Consider the following 19,715-nt stretch of genomic DNA (forward strand, 5'->3'; position numbering starts at 1 on the left):
ACCAACGTAGAATGTAGATTTGTATGATGATGTTTCAATTCATTGATGGAAGAGGAGATTCTGACTACAAAGATTTGGAGAAGAATAATGACATACGTAAGTTTTTGAGACGTACGATATTTTCGACAATAACCCTGTTTAAAGAATCTTCTTATTCACATTCAAAAGCAATTATATATTAACGTTATGTTTTGTTCGAAATCAAAATTATTGACTGAAAATACTCATGTCTGTAGCTTCCAGATACTGGTATTTTTTCCAAATGCATTACTTTACAAATTGAAGTAGTCCCGAAATCTAGTCACAATGTAAGAAATATTTTTGATTTTAATATCCGTATATTGTCAGTAATCTTCTCGTCATTTTATGAAATTATATTATACTCCGAGTTGATCTCACTCACTCATTCATCCACACTTGATAACCTCGCGAGCGAACACGGTTCTTCTTGTTTTGATAACATTTAAGAATGAGTTAACCTTCTGCTTTCCTGGCTTACGTGAATGGAGACCACTGTCAACGTGCCCCATGCCCTGTCCCAGCCAAATCGATTTATTGTCAACTATATTCAGCTTTCAAGCAACTCGACTCACAGCGATAAAGTGCCCTTCTCGCTTTCTTTGCCTCAAAGTTTTGCCGCAATTGAATCCAACTTAAAATCGGTTTTATTCTTTCATCACACTTCATACGATGGTACTTGAAACAAAATCAGGAACGTCGACATCTCGAACGAAACCTACAGAAAACAATGAACAAACCGAATATAACATGCGGATATCTAAACAAATCTTACAGTAGTGTACAGTGGCAATTAAAATTTACAAATATCAGCACATAACTAAATGCATAAAATTATTTATAGGTTACTTTTTTTGAGACTGATTAGATACATACCCCATGTTTTAGATCCCCAAGTGACACTATCCAATAAAGTTTTATCCAAAGTGAACTCAATGTATCTTGCATTACTAAAATCTAAAAGCCGCTGTTATTTACCTGATATACCTATAATACAGCCCCAACCTGCAGTCAAAAACTATATATTAATTACAATCGGGCACTTCGCATTTAACCCCGAATCTGACTTCAATCCAAATTGGTATTTCTAACTGCAAAATGGAGAATACTAAAACCAATACTAAACACCAGAAACGTCTCCGAAGACACTAACTAACAATAAACATTAAGCTAGACAGTGACAATGCATATGAGCTGCTTGCTATCAATTTGCTAATTACAGTGATTAATCGAAACACTGTCGAAATACTGTTATGGGACACTGCGTCAGACGATTTTCGTCCATTGCGTAACGTAATGCGTCATTATATCCAGAACTGAACTGAGTCCTTATAGGAGAGCTGTCGTTCAACATAACTGTGTCTAAATAACAAGTTCAAACAATTACACTTAACGAACTAGTGCAGGGATGGCGAACCACTGACCCACGTGTCACAAAGTGACCCACCGCGTTTTATTCGTGACCCGCCAAGGCACGAATAAAATAAAAATAAAATGCTAACATATTAGTAATAAAAATTGATAAAACCGGTCATAAATTAATCTAACAATAACTAAACTATTATAATGTACCGTCGGGGCCGTGATCGCTTATTCTCAAATTGTTAATTTTTGAACCGGTATGGATATTTTCAAAACCCCTAATCTTAGACGCAAGTCTGCACCGCCGTGTACCGTTATTCAGCTATTGGCTCTGATATCGTTAATGACATAACAATGCAATTGATCTGTTTATTTCTCGCAACGTCGAGATAATACGAGAACTAGATGCCACTTGATTTTTATTAGTTTATCGCCTAAAATGCCGTTGAGAAAAAAAAATTTCAGACTTGAAATAAAAACCTATAAATCTGAAATAACAACGGGGCAGTGTAGAAGTGCTCTAATGTGGTTGAAAACTGATCAAAAAATATAACACTATCAGAGTGGAATTCCCTCCAGACGCTTTGGAACAGTGAAATAGTTTGCCGCATCGTCATAAACGTTTTTGGTAATTCATATCCGTGTTTTCGTACTCTTATTTCATAAAATCGAATGCCATAAAAAGTTCCTGATAGAAGTACTGCATAAGTAAAGCCCAAAACTACACCAACACCAACAGAAACTCATAAGATTTGTTTCAGAAGTTTTTTTTATAGATACAAACATTGATTAAATATCTGTGACCCACTCTCTTCTTTTACGCGATAAAAATATTATTTTCGACCCATTCATCAAAAAAGGTTCGCCATCCCTGAACTAGTGCAATGAAAATCATTATTTAGCACATAATTATTCGATTCTTTTATACCAAGACCCTGACAATAATGGGAAAATGCGAGATTTGAGACAAACACCCCGCTAAGTTTTAAAAGAACAAATTAGCAAATCATTCGTAAAGTTAGGGTTATAAATGATTTAAAAGTTTCAATTTCCGGAGTAATCAGCATTCCTAACCCAAGCCAAACCCTAACTGGATAATTGCTTTTTTTAGTCAGAGCGGTGGCGGGTTCGTTTTTTGGCGCAGGATTTGTAAAAATGATCCAATGTTTCACATAAAAGTTACTCCACGTTGGGTTTCTTTGTTTTTGAATCAGGAACTAAGTTTGCCCTGAGTAATACTTTGCTCTGTGGAGGTTAAATAAAAACCAGACAGACTTTACTAGAGACTTCGAGAACATTTGAAACAATCTCTTGTGAAGTACGATTTTGAACTCTGCTCATATTGCGTGTCATCTGCTATGTCTCATTTGCATGTCCGGGTTCGGAGAAATGTTTTACGGCAAGCGCTTCTAGGACTAAATGTGACCGCAACCGACGACTGTGAACAGCAATGAGGCAATTCCTGAACCTGCAAAACGCAGTTGAAACTCGTGCCGTGCGGTGTGCTCAAGTCTGCAGCGATTGCAAAAATTCACTTTCAGCTTTCAGTACTTTTATCTGTTCAGTTGACCTACCGACGCACATAAAAGTTTATATCAAGAAACATAGTAAAACACTAATACGTTTTAATAATACTATATTTATACTCGTTTCTTGATATTGATCAAAGTAAGAGTAAGATCAAAGATCAAAGTAAGTAAGACTGTAAGATATTATTTGATTAGTGATGGGACACAAAGTGTCACTATGGAGTAAGAGCGCTGTTTTGGGGGATCCCCTAACTTTCGATCGTTAAGTCAACGGTCTCTGACCGATATTCTCGTTTATTTCTTAATCAAATTAACACGAACTGCTTCAAGCCTCGCGGCAGTTGATATTTACTAACTCGCATTACCATTATTCTCTATACATATAGTGTCAGTATCTCTTGGTATATTAGTAGTCGTCGGTAGCTTCACATTGAGTTTTCGTGACTTTGAGCAAATTTCCAAAGAAACGTCTCAGTGTTATGTTCGTTTTATATTATCAGCATTAATTATGGACTATCACTTACTAAATCGCGAATGCTGTTATTGACATTCTTTGTGCCAATTTCCTTTCAATCCAATGGTTCAGTGACTGAATTCATTTACGCATGTTTCAAGTCATCCTCAGCAGTGAAAAATGTTAAAAGCGTAGGTGCTACACGTTGGTACTTTTTTGGTATGAAAATTTTTATCCATATTACTTATCGATTTCAATCAGTAAGTATGTTGATAGGTATTTGTCTGTATGTCTGTATGTTTGTCTGTTAGATGCACGCGATATCTCAGGAAAGCGAGATTGAATCTGCTCCAGATTTTGCATGTGAATTCATCTTATCTCGGACCAGAAGCCTATTGAATTTGGGCGAATTATGTCGTATAATTAGCGAGTTATCAATCAATTATTGATATAGTGATCTAGATTTTTGTAAAGCGAGAGAATTTTGAGACCCGCCGAGTGTGTGTGTGCGATGCGCAGTGCGCAAGTTACAAGAGCGGATGAATCGTAATTGCAGTTTCTGTTTTGGGGGATTCCCCAACTATCGATCGATAAGTCTTCGGTTTCCAACCGATATTCTCGTTGTATCCTTCCTTGTTTGCCAGACCGGTCCAATATGACGTCATAATGAATATAAACACTGTTTTAATGAATTATAATTTAATTGCAGATAAATACCGATACAGGCGATTCCCTGCTCGTCTATCTATGTATGGTGACCAACGTAGAATGTAGATTTGTATGATGATGTTTCAATTCATTGATGGAAGATGAGATTCTGACTACAAAGATTTGGAGAAGAATAATGACATACGTAAGTTTTTGAGACGTACGATATTTTCGACAATAACCCTGTTTAAAGAATCTTCTTATTCACATTGAAAAGCAATTATATATTAACGTTATGTTTTGTTCGAAATCAAAATTATTGACTGAAAATACTCATGTCTGTAGCTTCCAGATACTGGTATTTTTTCCAAATGCATTACTTTACAAATTGAAGTAGTCCCGAAATCTAGTCACAATGTAAGAAATATTTTTGATTTTATTATCCGTATATAGTTATTAATCTTCTCGTCATTTTATGAAATTATATTATACTCCGAGTTGATCTCACTCGCTCATTCATCCACACTTGATAACCTCGCGAGCGAACACGGTTCTTCTTGTTTTGATAACATTTAAGAATGAGTTAACCTTCTGCTTTCCTGGCTTACGTGAATGGAGACCACTGTCAACGTGTCCCATGCCCTGTCCCAGCCAAATCGATTTATTGTCAACTATATTCAGCTTTCAAGCAACTCGACTCACAGCGATAAAGTGCCCTTCTCGCTTTCTTTGCCTCAAAGTTTTGCCGCAATTGAATCCAACTTAAAATCGGTTTTATTCTTTCATCACACTTCATACGATGGTACTTGAAACAAAATCAGGAACGTCGACATCTCGAACGAAACCTACAGAAAACAATGAACAAACCGAATATAACATGCGGATATCTAAACAAATCTTACAGTAGTGTACAGTGGCAATTAAAATTTACAAATATCAGCACATAACTAAATGCATAAAAATATTTATAGATTACTTTTTTTGAGACTGATTAGATACATACCCCATGTTTTAGATCCCCAGGTGACACTATCCAATAAAGTTTTATCCAAAGTGAACTCAATGTATCTTGCATTACTAAAATCTAAAAGCCGCTGTTATTTACCTGATATACCTATAATACAGCCCCAACCTGCAGTCAAAAACTATATATTAATTACAATCGGGCACTTCGCATTTAACCCCGAATCTGACTTCAATCCAAATTGGTATTTCTAACTGCAAAATGGAGAATACTAAAACCAATACTAAACATCAGAAACGTCTCCGAAGACACTAACTAACAATAAACATTAAGCTAGACAGTGACAATGCATATGAGCTGCTTGCTATCAATTTGCTAATTACAGTGATTAATCGAAACACTGTCGAAATACTGTTATGGGACACTGCGTCAGACGATTTTCGTCCATTGCGTAACGTAATGCGTCATTATATCCAGAACTGAACTGAGTCCTTATAGGAGAGCTGTCGTTCAACATAACTGTGTCTAAATAACAAGTTCAAACAATTACACTTAACGAACTAGTGCAGGGATGGCGAACCACTGACCCACGTGTCACAAAGTGACCCACCGCGTTTTATTCGTGACCCGCCAAGGCACGAATAAAATAAAAATAAAATGCTAACATATTAGTAATAAAAATTGATAAAACCGGTCATAAATTAATCTAACAATAACTAAACTATTATAATGTACCGTCGGGGCCGTGATCGCTTATTCTCAAATTGTTAATTTTTGAACCGGTATGGATATTTTCAAAACCCCTAATCTTAGACGCAAGTCTGCACCGCCGTGTACCGTTATTCAGCTATTGGCTCTGATATCGTTAATGACATAACAATGCAATTGATCTGTTTATTTCTCGCAACGTCGAGATAATACGAGAACTAGATGCCACTTGATTTTTATTAGTTTATCGCCTAAAATGCCGTTGAGAAAAAAAAATTTCAGACTTGAAATAAAAACCTAGAAATCTGAAATAACAACTGGGCAGTGTAGAAAAGCTCTAATGTGGTTGAAAACAGATCAAAAAATATAACACTATCAGAGTGGAATTCCCTCCAGACGCTTTGGAACAGTGAAATAGTTTGCCGCATCGTCATAAACGTTTTTGGTAATTCATATCCGTGTTTTCGTACTCTTATTTCATAAAATCGAATGCCATAAAAAGTTCCTGATAGAAGTACTGCATAACTAAAGCCCAAAACTACACCAACACCAACAGAAACTCATAAGATTTGTTTCAGAAGTTTTTTTTATAGATACAAACATTGATTAAATATCTGTGACCCACTCTCTTCTTTTACGCGATAAAAATATTATTTTCGACCCATTCATCAAAAAAGGTTCGCCATCCCTGAACTAGTGCAATGAAAATCATTATTTAGCACATAATTATTCGATTCTTTTATACCAAGACCCTGACAATAATGGGAAAATGCGAGATTTGAGACAAACACCCCGCTAAGTTTTAAAAGAACAAATTAGCAAATCATTCGTAAAGTTAGGGTTATAAATGATTTAAAAGTTTCAATTTCCGGAGTAATCAGCATTCCTAACCCAAGCCAAACCCTAACTGGATAATTGCTTTTTTTAGTCAGAGCGGTGGCGGGTTCGTTTTTTGGCGCAGGTTTTGTAAAAATGATCCAATGTTTCACATAAAAGTTACTCCACGTTGGGTTTCTTTGTTTTTGAATCAGGAACTAAGTTTGCCCTGAGTAATACTTTGCTCTGTGGAGGTTAAATAAAAACCAGACAGACTTTACTAGAGACTTCGAGAACATTTGAAACAATCTCTTGTGAAGTACGATTTTGAACTCTGCTCATATTGCGTGTCATCTGCTATGTCTCATTTGCATGTCCGGGTTCGGAGAAATGTTTTACGGCAAGCGCTTCTAGGACTAAATGTGACCGCAACCGACGACTGTGAACAGCAATGAGGCAATTCCTGAACCTGCAAAACGCAGTTGAAACTCGTGCCGTGCGGTGTGCTCAAGTCTTCAGCGATTGCAAAAATTCACTTTCAGCTTTCAGTACTTTTATCTGTTCAGTTTACCTACCGACGCACATAAAAGTTTATATCAAGAAACATAGTAAAACACTAACACGCTTTAATAATACTATATTTATACTCGTTTCTTGATATTGATCAAAGTAAGAGTAAGATCAAAGATCAAAGTAAGTAAGACTGTAAGATATTATTTGATTAGTGATGGGACACAAAGTGTCACTATGGAGTAAGAGCGCTGTTTTGGGGGATCCCCTAACTTTCGATCGTTAAGTCAACGGTCTCTGACCGATATTCTCGTTTATTTCTTAATCAAATTAACACGAACTGCTTCAAGCCTCGCGGCAGTTGATATTTACTAACTCGCATTACCATTATTCTCTATACATATAGTGTCAGTATCTCTTGGTATATTAGTAGTCGTCGGTAGCTTCACATTGAGTTTTCGTGACTTTGAGCAAATTTCCAAAGAAACGTCTCAGTGTTATGTTCGTTTTATATTATCAGCATTAATTATGGACTATCACTTACTAAATCGCGAATGCTGTTATTGACATTCTTTGTGCCAATTTCCTTTCAATCCAATGGTTCAGTGACTGAATTCATTTACGCATGTTTCAAGTCATCCTCAGCAGTGAAAAATGTTAAAAGCGTAGGTGCTACACGTTGGTACTTTTTTGGTATGAAAATTTTTATCCATATTACTTATCGATTTCAATCAGTAAGTATGTTGATAGGTATTTGTCTGTATGTCTGTATGTTTGTCTGTTAGATGCACGCGATATCTCACGAAAGCGAGATTGAATATGCTCCAGATTTCGCATGTGAATTCATCTTATCTCGGACCAGAAGCCTATTGAATTTGGGCGAATTATGTCGTATAATTAGCGAGTTATCAATCAATTATTGATATAGTGATTTAGATTTTTGTAAAGCGAGAGAATTTTTAGACCCGCCGAGTGTGTGTGTGCGATGCGCAGTGCGCAAGTTACAAGAGCGGATGAATCGTAATTGCAGTTTCTGTTTTGGGGGATTCCCCAACTATCGATCGATAAGTCTTCGGTTTCCAACCGATATTCTCGTTGTATCCTTCCTTGTTTGCCAGACCGGTCCAATATGACGTCATAATGAATATAAACACTGTTTTAATGAATTATAATTTAATTGCAGATAAATACCGATACAGGCGATTCCCTGCTCGTCTATCTATGTATGGTGACCAACGTAGAATGTAGATTTGTATGATGATGTTTCAATTCATTGATGGAAGAGGAGATTCTGACTACAAAGATTTGGAGAAGAATAATGACATACGTAAGTTTTTGAGACGTACGATATTTTCGACAATAACCCTGTTTAAAGAATCTTCTTATTCACATTGAAAAGCAATTATATATTAACGTTATGTTTTGTTCGAAATCAAAATTATTGACTGAAAATACTCATGTCTGTAGCTTCCAGATACTGGTATTTTTTCCAAATGCATTACTTTACAAATTGAAGTAGTCCCGAAATCTAGTCACAATGTAAGAAATATTTTTGATTTTATTATCCGTATATAGTCATTAATCTTCTCGTCATTTTATGAAATTATATTATACTCCGAGTTGATCTCACTCGCTCATTCATCCACACTTGATAACCTCGCGAGCGAACACGGTTCTTCTTGTTTTGATAACATTTAAGAATGAGTTAACCTTCTGCTTTCCTGGCTTACGTGAATGGAGACCACTGTCAACGTGCCCCATGCCTGTCCCAGCCAAATCGATTTATTGTCAACTATATTCCGCTTTCAAGCAACTCGACTCACAGCGATAAAGTGCCCTTCTCGCTTTCTTTGCCTCAAAGTTTTGCCGCAATTGAATCCAACTTAAAATCGGTTTTATTCTTTCATCACACTTCATACGATGGTACTTGAAACAAAATCAGGAACGTCGACATCTCGAACGAAACCTACAGAAAACAATGAACAAACCGAATATAACATGCGGATATCTAAACAAATCTTACAGTAGTGTACAGTGGCAATTAAAATTTACAAATATCAGCACATAACTAAATGCATAAAAATATTTATAGATTACTTTTTTTGAGACTGATTAGATACATACCCCATGTTTTAGATCCCCAGGTGACACTATCCAATAAAGTTTTATCCAAAGTGAACTCAATGTATCTTGCATTACTAAAATCTAAAAGCCGCTGTTATTTACCTGATATACCTATAATACAGCCCCAACCTGCAGTCAAAAACTATATATTAATTACAATCGGGCACTTCGCATTTAACCCCGAATCTGACTTCAATCCAAATTGGTATTTCTAACTGCAAAATTAGTAATACTAAAACCAATACTAAACATCAGAAACGTCTCCGAAGACACTAACAATGAACATTAAGCTAGACAGTGACAATGCATCCGAGCTGATTGCTATCAATTTGCTAATTACAGTGATTAATCGAAAACTGTCGAAATACTGTTATGGGACACTGCGTCAGACGATTTTCGTCCATTGCGTAACGTAATGCGTCATTATATCCAGAACTGAACTGAGTCCTTATAGGAGAGCTGTCGTTCAACATAACTGTGTCTAAATAACAAGTTCAAACAATTACACTTAACGAACTAGTGCAGGGATGGCGAACCACTGACCCACGTGTCACAAAGTGACCCACCGCGTTTTATTCGTGACCCGCCAAGGCACGAATAAAATAAAAATAAAATGCTAACATATTAGTAATAAAAATTGATAAAACCGGTCATAAATTAATCTAACAATAACTAAACTATTATAATGTACCGTCGGGGCCGCGATCGCTTATTCTCAAATTGTTAATTTTTGAACCGGTATGGATATTTTCAAAACCCCTAATCTTAGAGGCAAGTCTGCTCCGCCGTGTACCGTTATTCAGCTATTGGCTCTGATATAGTTAATGACATAACAATGCAATTGATCTGTTTATTTCTCGCAACGTCGAGATAATACGAGAACTAGATGCCACTTTGATTTTTATTAGTTTATCGCCTACAATGCCGTTGAGAAAAAAAAATTTCAGACTTGAAATAAAAACCTAGAAATCTGAAATAACAACGGGGCAGTGTAGAAGTGCCTTAATGTGGTTGAAAACTGATCAAAAAATATACCACTATTAGAGTGGAATTCCCTCCAACCGCTTTGGAGCAGTGAAATATTTTGCCGCATCGTCATAAACGTTTTTGGTAATTCATAGCCGTGTTTTCGTACTCTTATTTCATAAAATCGAATGCCATAAAAAGTCCCTGATAGAAGTACTGCATAAGTAAAGCCCAAAACTACACCAACACCAACAGAAACTCATAAGATTTGTTCCAGAAGTTTTTTTTATAGATACAAACATTGATTAAATATATGTGACCCACTCTCTTCTTTTACGCGATAAAAATATTATTTTCGACCCATTCATCGAAAAAGGTTCGCCATCCCTGAACTAGTGCAATGAAAATCATTATTTAGCACATAATTATTCGATTCTTTTATACCAATAACCTGACAATAATGGGAAAATGCGAGATTTGAGACAAACACCCCGCTAAGTTTTAAAAGAACAAATTAGCAAATCATTCGTAAAGTTAGGGTTATAAATGATTTAAAAGTTTTAATTTCCGGAGTAATCAGCATTCCTAACCCCAAGCCAAACCCTAACTGGATAATTGCTTTTTTTAGTCAGAGCGGTGGCGGGTTCGTTTTTTGGCGCAGGATTTGTAAAAATGATCCAAAGTTTCACATAAAAGTTACTCCACGTTGGGTTTCTTTGTTTTTGAATCAGGAACTAAGTTTGCCCTGAGTAATACTTTGCTCTGTGGAGGTTAAATAAAAACCAGACAGACTTTACTAGAGACTTCGAGAACATTTGAAACAACCTCTTGTGAAGTACGATTTTGAACTCTGCTCATATTGCGTGTCATCTGCTATGTCTCATTTGCATGTCCGGGTTCGGAGAAATGTTTTACGACAAGCGCTTCTACGACTGAATGTGACCGCAACCGACGACTGTGAGCAGCAATGAGGCAATTCCTGAACCTGCAAAACGCAGTTGAAACTCGTGCCGTGCGGTGTGCTCAAGTCTTCAGCGATTGCAAAAATTCACTTTCAGCTTTCAGTACTTTTATCTGTTCAGTTGACCTACCGACGCACATAAAAGTTTATATCAAGAAACATAGTAAAACACTAATACGCTTTAATAATACTATATTTATACTCGTTTCTTGATATTGATCAAAGTAAGAGTAAGATCAAAGATCAAAGTAAGTAAGACTGTAAGATATTATTTGATTAGTGATGGGACACAAAGTGTCACTATGGAGTAAGAGCGCTGTTTTGGGGGATCCCTAACTTTCGATCGTTATGTCAACGGTCTCTGACCGATATTCTCGTTTATTTCTTAATCAAATTAACACGAACTGCTTCAAGCCTCGCGGCAGTTGATATTTACTAACTCGCATTACCATTATTCTCTATACATATAGTGTCAGTATCTCTTGGTATATTAGTAGTCGTCGGTAGCTTCACATTGAGTTTTCGTGACTTTTAGCAAATTTCCAAAGAAACGTCTCGGTGTTATGTTCGTTTTATATTATCAGCATTAATTATGGACTATCACTTACTAAATCGCGAATGCTGTTATTGACATTCTTTGTGCCAATTTCCTTTCAATCCAATGGTTCAGTGACTGAATTCATTTACGCATGTTTCAAGTCATCCTCAGCTGTGAAAAATGTTAAAAGCGTAGGTGCTACACGTTGGTACTTTTTTGGTATGTAAATTTTCATCATTATTACTTATCGATTTCAATCAGTGAGTATGTTGATAGGTATTTGTCTGTATGTCTGTATGTTTGTCTGTTAGATGCACGCGATATCTCACGAAAGCGAGATTGAATCTGCTCCAGATTTCGCATGTGCATTCATCTTATCTCGGACCAGAAGCCTATTGAATTTGGGCGAATTATGTCGTATAATTAGCGAGTTATCAATCAATTATTGATATAGTGATCTAGATTTTTGTAAAGCGAGAGAATTTTGAGACCCGCCGAGTGTGTGTGTGCGATGCGCAGTGCGCAAGAGACAAGAGCGGATGAATCGAAACTGCAGTTTCTGTTTTGGGGGATTCCCCAACTATCGATCGATAAGTCTTCGGTTTCCAACCGATATTTTCGTTGTATCCTTCCTTGTTTGCCAGACCGGTCCAATATGACGTCATAATTAATATAAACACTGTTTTAATGAATTATAATTTAATTGCAGATAAATACCGATACAGGCGATTCCCTGCTCGTCTATGTATGGTGACCAACGTAGAATGTAGATTTGTATGATGATGTTTCAATTCATTGATGGAAAAGGAGATTCTGACTACAAAGATTTGGAGTAGAATAATGACATACGTTAGTTTTTGAGACGTACGATATTTTCGACAATAACCCTGTTTAAAAAATCTTCTTATTCACATTGAAAAGCAATTATATATTAACGTTATGTTTTGTTCGAAATCAAAATTATTGACTGAAAATACTCATGTCTGTAGCTTCCAGATACTGGTATTTTTTCCAAATGCATTACTTTACAAATTGCAGTAGTCCCGAAATCTAGTCACAATGTGAGAAATATTTTTGATTTTATTATCCGTTTATAGTCAGTAATCTTCTCGTCATTTTATGAAATTATATTATACTCCGAGTTGATCTCACTCACTCATTCATCCACACTTGATAACATCGCGAGCGAACACGGTTCTTCTTGTTTTGATACCATTTAAGAATGAGTTAACCTTCTGCTTTCCTGGCTTACGTGAATGGAGACCATTGTCAACGTGTCCCATGCCCTGTCCCAGCCAAATCGATTTATTGTCAACTATATTCAGCTTTCAAGCAACTCGACTCACAGCGATAAAGTGCCCATCTCGCTTTCTTTGCCTCAAAGTTTTACCGCAATTGAATCCAACTCAAAATCGGTTTTATTCTTTCATAACACTTCATACTATGGTACTTGAAACAAAATCAGGAACGTCGACATCTCGAACGAAACCTACAGAAAACAATGAACAAACCGAATATAACATGCGGATATCTAAACAAATCTTACAGTAGTGTACAGTGGCAATTAAAATTTACAAATATCAGCACATAACTAAATGCATAAAATTATTTATAGATTACTTTTTTTGAGACTGATTAGATACATACCCCATGTTTTAGATCCCCAGGTGACACTATCCAATAAAGCTTTATCCAAAGTGAACTCAATGTATCTTGTATGTCTAAAATCTAAAAGCCGCTGGTATTTACCTGATATACCTATAATACAGCCCCAACCTGCAGTCAAAACTATATATTAATTACAATCGGGCACTTCGCATTTAACCCCGAATCTAACTTCAATCCAAATTGGTATTTCTAACTGCAAAATTAGTAATACTAAAACCAATACTAAACATCAGAAACGTCTCCGAAGACACTAACAATGAACATTAAACTAGACAGTGACAATGCATCCGAGCTGATTGCTATCAATTTGCAAATTACAGTGATTAATCGAAAACTGTCGAAATACTGTTATGGGACACTGCGTCAGACGATTTTCGTCCACTGCGTAACGTCATGCGTCATTATATCCAGAACTGAACTGAGTCCTTATAGGAGAGCTGTCGTTCAACATAACTGTGTCTAAATAACAAGTTCAAACTATTACACTTAACGAACTAGTGCAATGAAAATCATTATTTAGCACATAATTATTCGATTCTTTTATACCAAGACCCTGACAATAATGGGAAAATGCGAGACTTGAGACAAACACCCCGCTAAATTTCAAAAGAACAAATTAGCAAATCATTCGTAAAGTTAGGGTTATAAATGATTTAAAAGTTTTAATTTCCGGAGTAATCAGCATTCCTAACCCCAAGCCAAACCCTAACTGAATAATTACATTTTTTAGTCAGAGCGGTGGCGGGTTCGTTTTTTGGCGCAGGATTTGTAAAAATGATCCAAACGTTTCACATAAAAGTTACTCCACGTTGGGTTTCTTTGTTTTTGAATCAGGAACTAAGTTTGCCCTGAGTAATACTTTGCTCTGTGGAGGTTAAATAAAAACCAGACAGACTTTACTAGAGACTTCGAAAACATTTGGAACAATCTCTTGTGAAGTACGATTTTGAACTCGGCTCATATTGCGTGTCATCTGCTATGTCTCATTAGCATGTCCGGGTTCGGAGAAATGTTTTACGATAAGCGCATCTACGACTAAACGTGACCGCAACCGACGACTGTGAGCAGCAATGAGGCAATTCCTGAACCTGCAAAACGCAGTTGAAACTCGTGCAGTGCGGTGTGCTCAAGTCTTCAGCGATTGCAAAAATTCACTTTCGGCTTTCAGTACTTTTATCTGTTCAGTTGACCTACCGACGCACATAAAAGTTTATATCAAGAAACATAGTAAAACACTAATACGCTTTAATAATACTATAATTATACTCGTTTCTTGATATTGAAGAAAAATGTTCGATTCTTATTCTATTGCAAATTTTGTTTCATCAATTTTTTAACACGAACGGGGTGCTTCGAACGCGATTTTATGCATTTATATGTTTTTAAAAAACGCCAAATGATCTCAAGTATTGAAAAAATGAATCATTTCGAATGCAAGTAGTTTAGAAACGGTCTATTTCTGTCAATATCCTAACAGTAACTTAATCAATACTGGCTATGTGATTTTCAAATTTTTTTCAGTATTTGTTAGCGCGTTGGCCCGTTTGTCATATCTCAGATATAGTTTAGTAAATGAAAGGTCGGTACATATTCTCATTGGTAAAAAATAAGTTAAAATAAAAAAAAGTTATCCGCGATAGTCATTTAGCATTTTCGATGCATTTTCTTCATACCGTATTTCTAATGTTTCGACCTGCTTGCCAGCAATTTTTTGATATTATCGCATATACGGCATACGCCCAGGGTTGTCCAAAACGAATCGAATATTCGAATATATTCGAATATCATAGTATTCGAATAACTTTTCGGCTGATTTTCGAATAATTCCGAATAGTAGCCACTTTTCGCCGTAAACGTGGTGTTTCGTTTTACGGGAATCTTCAAACGACTTTTTACGCTGTCTCACGTATTGTAATGACGATGAAATAGAATCGGCACTTTGATGTTGTTTATATTCTGTGCGATCGTACGTCGCATAGTGTTGCGACACATTTGCACGTTTGCGTGGGTGGACATTGCCGACATTCGTCTACGAGGCTTTTAATTTACAAATTCATTTCGATCACGTCGAAAAATTGACAATAACAGCTTTTCTAGGCCCAATTTTTCGGCCTGATTTTTTTTTTGGGGCGTCTAATTGAGAAAGTATGTTTATTTTATTTCTATGTGGCCTGCTTATTAGTCTTCTCAAGCATGATTTGTGTCTTAGGGTCTGCCTATCATGATATTTAATCGCAGGCCGGTTATCGTTACATTAAAGAGAAACATGGCCACCGAGTGAAAGTGATTTGTGACCCTTTCGTTTTTCCGATTCAGCAGAACACGACAGGGACAGGAAAACACAGCTGTGAAATAACCCGTGGACGTACAGTGTAGTACTTTTCACATTCCAAAATTATTTCAACATTCGGGTTAATAGGTTGTCCAAAATGATTGCCGCTTTACAACTTAAATTTACCGCTCAATTGTTAAAAATAGTTAATTCTGTGAGTATGATTCTACCAAACTAACATGATCTGGTTCTAAACATATAAAATTATTAGCGCATATCACAGGGACACAATTTTTGTACCAGTCTTATTGGAGGCCTATATGGAAAAAACCCTTTTTTGAGTGCTAAAAATAGACATCGTCCTATTTGCCATGTGGACTTATTAGCCGGGTAATACGATATTTATAGCCGTCATTGTTACGATATCCAATTAATTGGCACAAGTTTGAAAAACAAGTTGATTTATTAGAAAATAATTTCTGGCAAATAATTTTGATAACATAATTAAAAGTATCGATCCTTTACCAGGATGATTTTTTGTTGCGCAAAATAATCCAATCCATGACTGGTACCAGCATTTAAAATGTCATGTCGTATTAATTTAATTCCGTTCAACGTAATTCGTGGTTGTATGGACAATCTGTGGACATAAAATGTGTGGTAAACTGACCGATATTATTAAATATTGATTCCTATTTTCATATTGATAAAATAATGAAAGTATTAATACCAAATACCACGGGTATTTGTGGACATGAAATACGTGGTAAAATTCCCCAATTATATTTATTTTGGATTCGTATTTACAAAATAATAAAACTATTATAATTCTAAAATGCAACGGCGATCTGTGGCCTTAAAATGTGTGGTAAACTGCCCGATTTACCAACATTTGAGTTATGATAATAGAATTAAATTAACACGGTAAGGCATTTTAAATAGTGGTATCAGTCATGGATTCGAATATTTTACGCAGCACAAAATCATCCTAGTAAAAAGTCCATACCTTTAAATACAAACCAATGGCAACCATTATCCAAATTGGTTCCCAAAAAGCGGAATAAAGTATAAATTCTTTCTCCAACTTGTGACAATTTTTTCGCTAGTACGAAAATAAGAATCAAAAACTAATTATATTCGGCACAATATCACGGCAATTTGTGGACATAAATTGTGTGGCAAACTCGCGATTAATATTAATTTTTGATTCCTATTTTTGTATTTACAAAATACAACGGCGATCTGTGGACTTAGAATGTGTGGTAAACTACCCGATTATGAATAGTTTTTGCTTCTTATTTTCTATTTTATAAAATAATAAAAGTATTATTACTCAAACATACAACGGCGATCTGCGGACTTAAAATGTGTGGTAAAGTTTCCGTATATAAAAAATTTTTGATTCGTATAAAAAATTGTCACAAGTAGGAAAAATAACTCATACTTTATCCCGCTTTTTGGCAAATAATTTGGATAATGGTTGATATTTAAAAGTATGGGCGTTTTACTAGGATGATTTTGTGTTGGTCAAATATTCAAATCCATCACCGATACCACTATTGCGGTATTAATTTAATTCTGTTAACATGACTCAAGATATATAAAATATATACTGCAATAATCTTCAAATATGAGATGCCTGGTAATATAACTAGGTTGTAACTTGTAGATAGCAGTTATTCCATTGCTTATTGTATGGAAATTCCTACATACATTTAGATAAGCTTCAATTAGTGAATTTTCTTTTCGAAGTATTCGAAATTTCATATTCGAAAAAAATAATTTCGAATGTATTCGAAATAGTGAACTATTCGGTATTGGCCATCCCTGCGGATACGCCTCAACTCTAAAGTGCTTTGATATATTTTCCTATCAACTCTTGTCTCAAGTCGATCTACCTGAAAACTTATTCCTTCATCCCTTTATAATTCAGGATGGTGACAATAAGTTTACAATGAGAACGTGTCAGTGTTATGGTCGTGTTATATTGCAAGCATTATTTATAGGCTATCACTTACTAAATCGCGATTGCTGCCATTAAAATTGCTTGCGCTAATATCTTTTCAACCCAATGTTTCAGTGAATAAATTTATTTAAGCATTTTTTAAGGTATCCACAGCTCTGAAAAATGCCAATAGCGTGGGTCCTAAACGTTGGTACCTTTTGGTATTTAATCTTGCGTCACTATTTCATCCATATTGGTTTCCCAGGCCGGTTTACGATTAAGTATGACGTCATAATGAATATAAACACTATTTTAATGAATCTAATTTGACTGTTCGTCTATCTACATTTGCTGACAAGTGTAGAATGTTGAATTTTATAAAGGTGTTTAAATGCAGTTGAAACTCTTGCCGTGTAGTGGGCTTAAGTCTGTGGTGGTCTAAACTGCGCGAGGTAGAATTTCTCTAATATTACAAATTACATACTTTTTTGAAAGATCTGCATAATAGAATTCCTACATAAATTGTTTTACATACGTAAATTTCTGTAGAAATTCTTTACAACACGTCGAGAAAGTTTCTGTCAAGATATTTATTTTAATTAAATATTATGAGTTGTTCGGTCTTGTTGCAGGTATTTCTCGAGTGTGAGAATCCTCAATCTCACATACATCCAGAAAACACGAGTGCGCTTAAGCTTAAGCCCTTTATGTTTCATTTCTCCACATTGAAATGTTAGAAATAGGTTTTTCATGAACAATAATTAGTTAAAACAATGCAGTACATGCTTAATTTTTATTCCAGAGAGTCAGCGATACGAGCAAAAGACCGACTTTCATTAAACTGTGGAGCATTAGAGAAATATACAAAAATTCTTTTAGAAAAGAGGAGAAGACAAACCAGATTCAGAGAATAGAAAAAGATAATAAGACTATTTCAGTAAAATGTGAGTTTGCTGTTGTATTTAGGCTATTTTGTAACTATTGAAACGCTAATGAAGTAAACAAGATTGAGATCAAAGATCTTTTGAGTAAGTTCGCGTGACTTGGCTTTGAGCAAATTTACAATGAAAACGTGTCAGTGTTATGGTCGTGTTATATTGCCAGCAATAATTATAGGCTATCACTTACTAAATCGCAATTGCTGTCATTAACATTGTTTGTGCCAATTTTTTTTCAACCCAATGTTTCAGTGACTAAAATTATTTATGCATGTTGTAAGTTATCCTCAGCTGTGGAAAATGCCAATAGCGTGGATCCTAAACGTTGGTACCTTTTGGTATTTAATATTGCATCTTTATTTCATCCTTCTTTGTTTCCCAGGCAATTTAGTATGACGTCATAATGAATATAAACACTATTTTTTAATGAATTTAAATTGACTGTTTGTCTATCTACGTTTGCTGACAAGTGTAGAATGTAGAATTGTGTAAAGGTGTTTAAATGCAGTTAAAACTCTTGCCGTGTAGTGGGCTTAAGTCTGTGGTAGTCGAAACTGCGCGAGGTAGAATTTCTCTTATATTACAATCTTTTTTGAAAGATCTGTATAATAGAATTCTTACATAAATTGTTTTACATATGCAAATTCTGTAGAAATTCTTTACAACACCTCAAGAAAGTTTCAGTCAAGATATTTATCTTAATTAAATATTATGAGTTATTCGGTCTTGTTGCAGGTATTTCTCGAGCGTGAGAATCTTTAATCTTACATACATTCAGAAAATACGAGTGAGCTTCAGCTTAAGCCTTTTATGTTTCCTTTGTCCACATAGAAATTTTAGAAATAGGTTGCTCATGACGCAATAACCAGTTAACACAATGCAGTAAATGCTTTATTTTTATTTCAGGGAATCAGCGATTTGCGCAAAATACCGACTTTCATTAAACTATTTAGATCACAAAACCAAATCAAACAGGATAAACTATGGAGCATTTGAGAATTATACACAAATTCTTTTCGAAAAGAGGAGAAGACAAACAAGATTCACAGAAGAGCAAAAGATATTATTATTGTTTCAGTGAAATGTGAGTTTGCTGTTGTATTTAGGCTATTTTATAACTATTGAAACGCTAATGAAGTAAACGAAATTGTGATCAAAGATTATTTGAGTAAGTTTGCGTGACTTTGCTTTGAGCAAATTTTCCTATAAAATCGAGTCAGTTGTATGGTCGTGTAATATTGTTAGAATCAGATATATCACTTACTAAGTCGCATTTGCTTTCTTTGACATTCCA

At 35.4% G+C, this 19,715-nt stretch overlaps 1 long non-coding RNA gene across 4 annotated transcripts in view; it reads left to right on the forward strand.

Moving 5' to 3' along the window:
* The window catches only part of LOC120336602 (uncharacterized), a 48,703-nt gene that overhangs the window by 9,067 nt on the left and 19,921 nt on the right, over positions 1–19,715 (forward strand). For 2 of the 4 annotated variants that reach the window (XR_013478063.1, XR_013478062.1), the window contains exons 1-2: positions 8,208–8,336; positions 18,286–18,427. The exons of 1 other annotated variant lie outside the window; for it this stretch is intronic. This is a non-coding gene — a long non-coding RNA (uncharacterized LOC120336602). Of the gene's footprint in view, positions 1–8,207; positions 8,337–18,285; positions 18,428–19,327; positions 19,506–19,715 lie in introns of those variants that run through there. One more of the 4 variants, XR_013478064.1, reaches the window with a different exon arrangement.

The sequence above is a fragment of the Styela clava genome, chromosome 10, assembly GCF_964204865.1.
Source record: "Styela clava chromosome 10, kaStyClav1.hap1.2, whole genome shotgun sequence".
Taxonomy (NCBI): Eukaryota; Metazoa; Chordata; class Ascidiacea; order Stolidobranchia; family Styelidae; genus Styela; species Styela clava.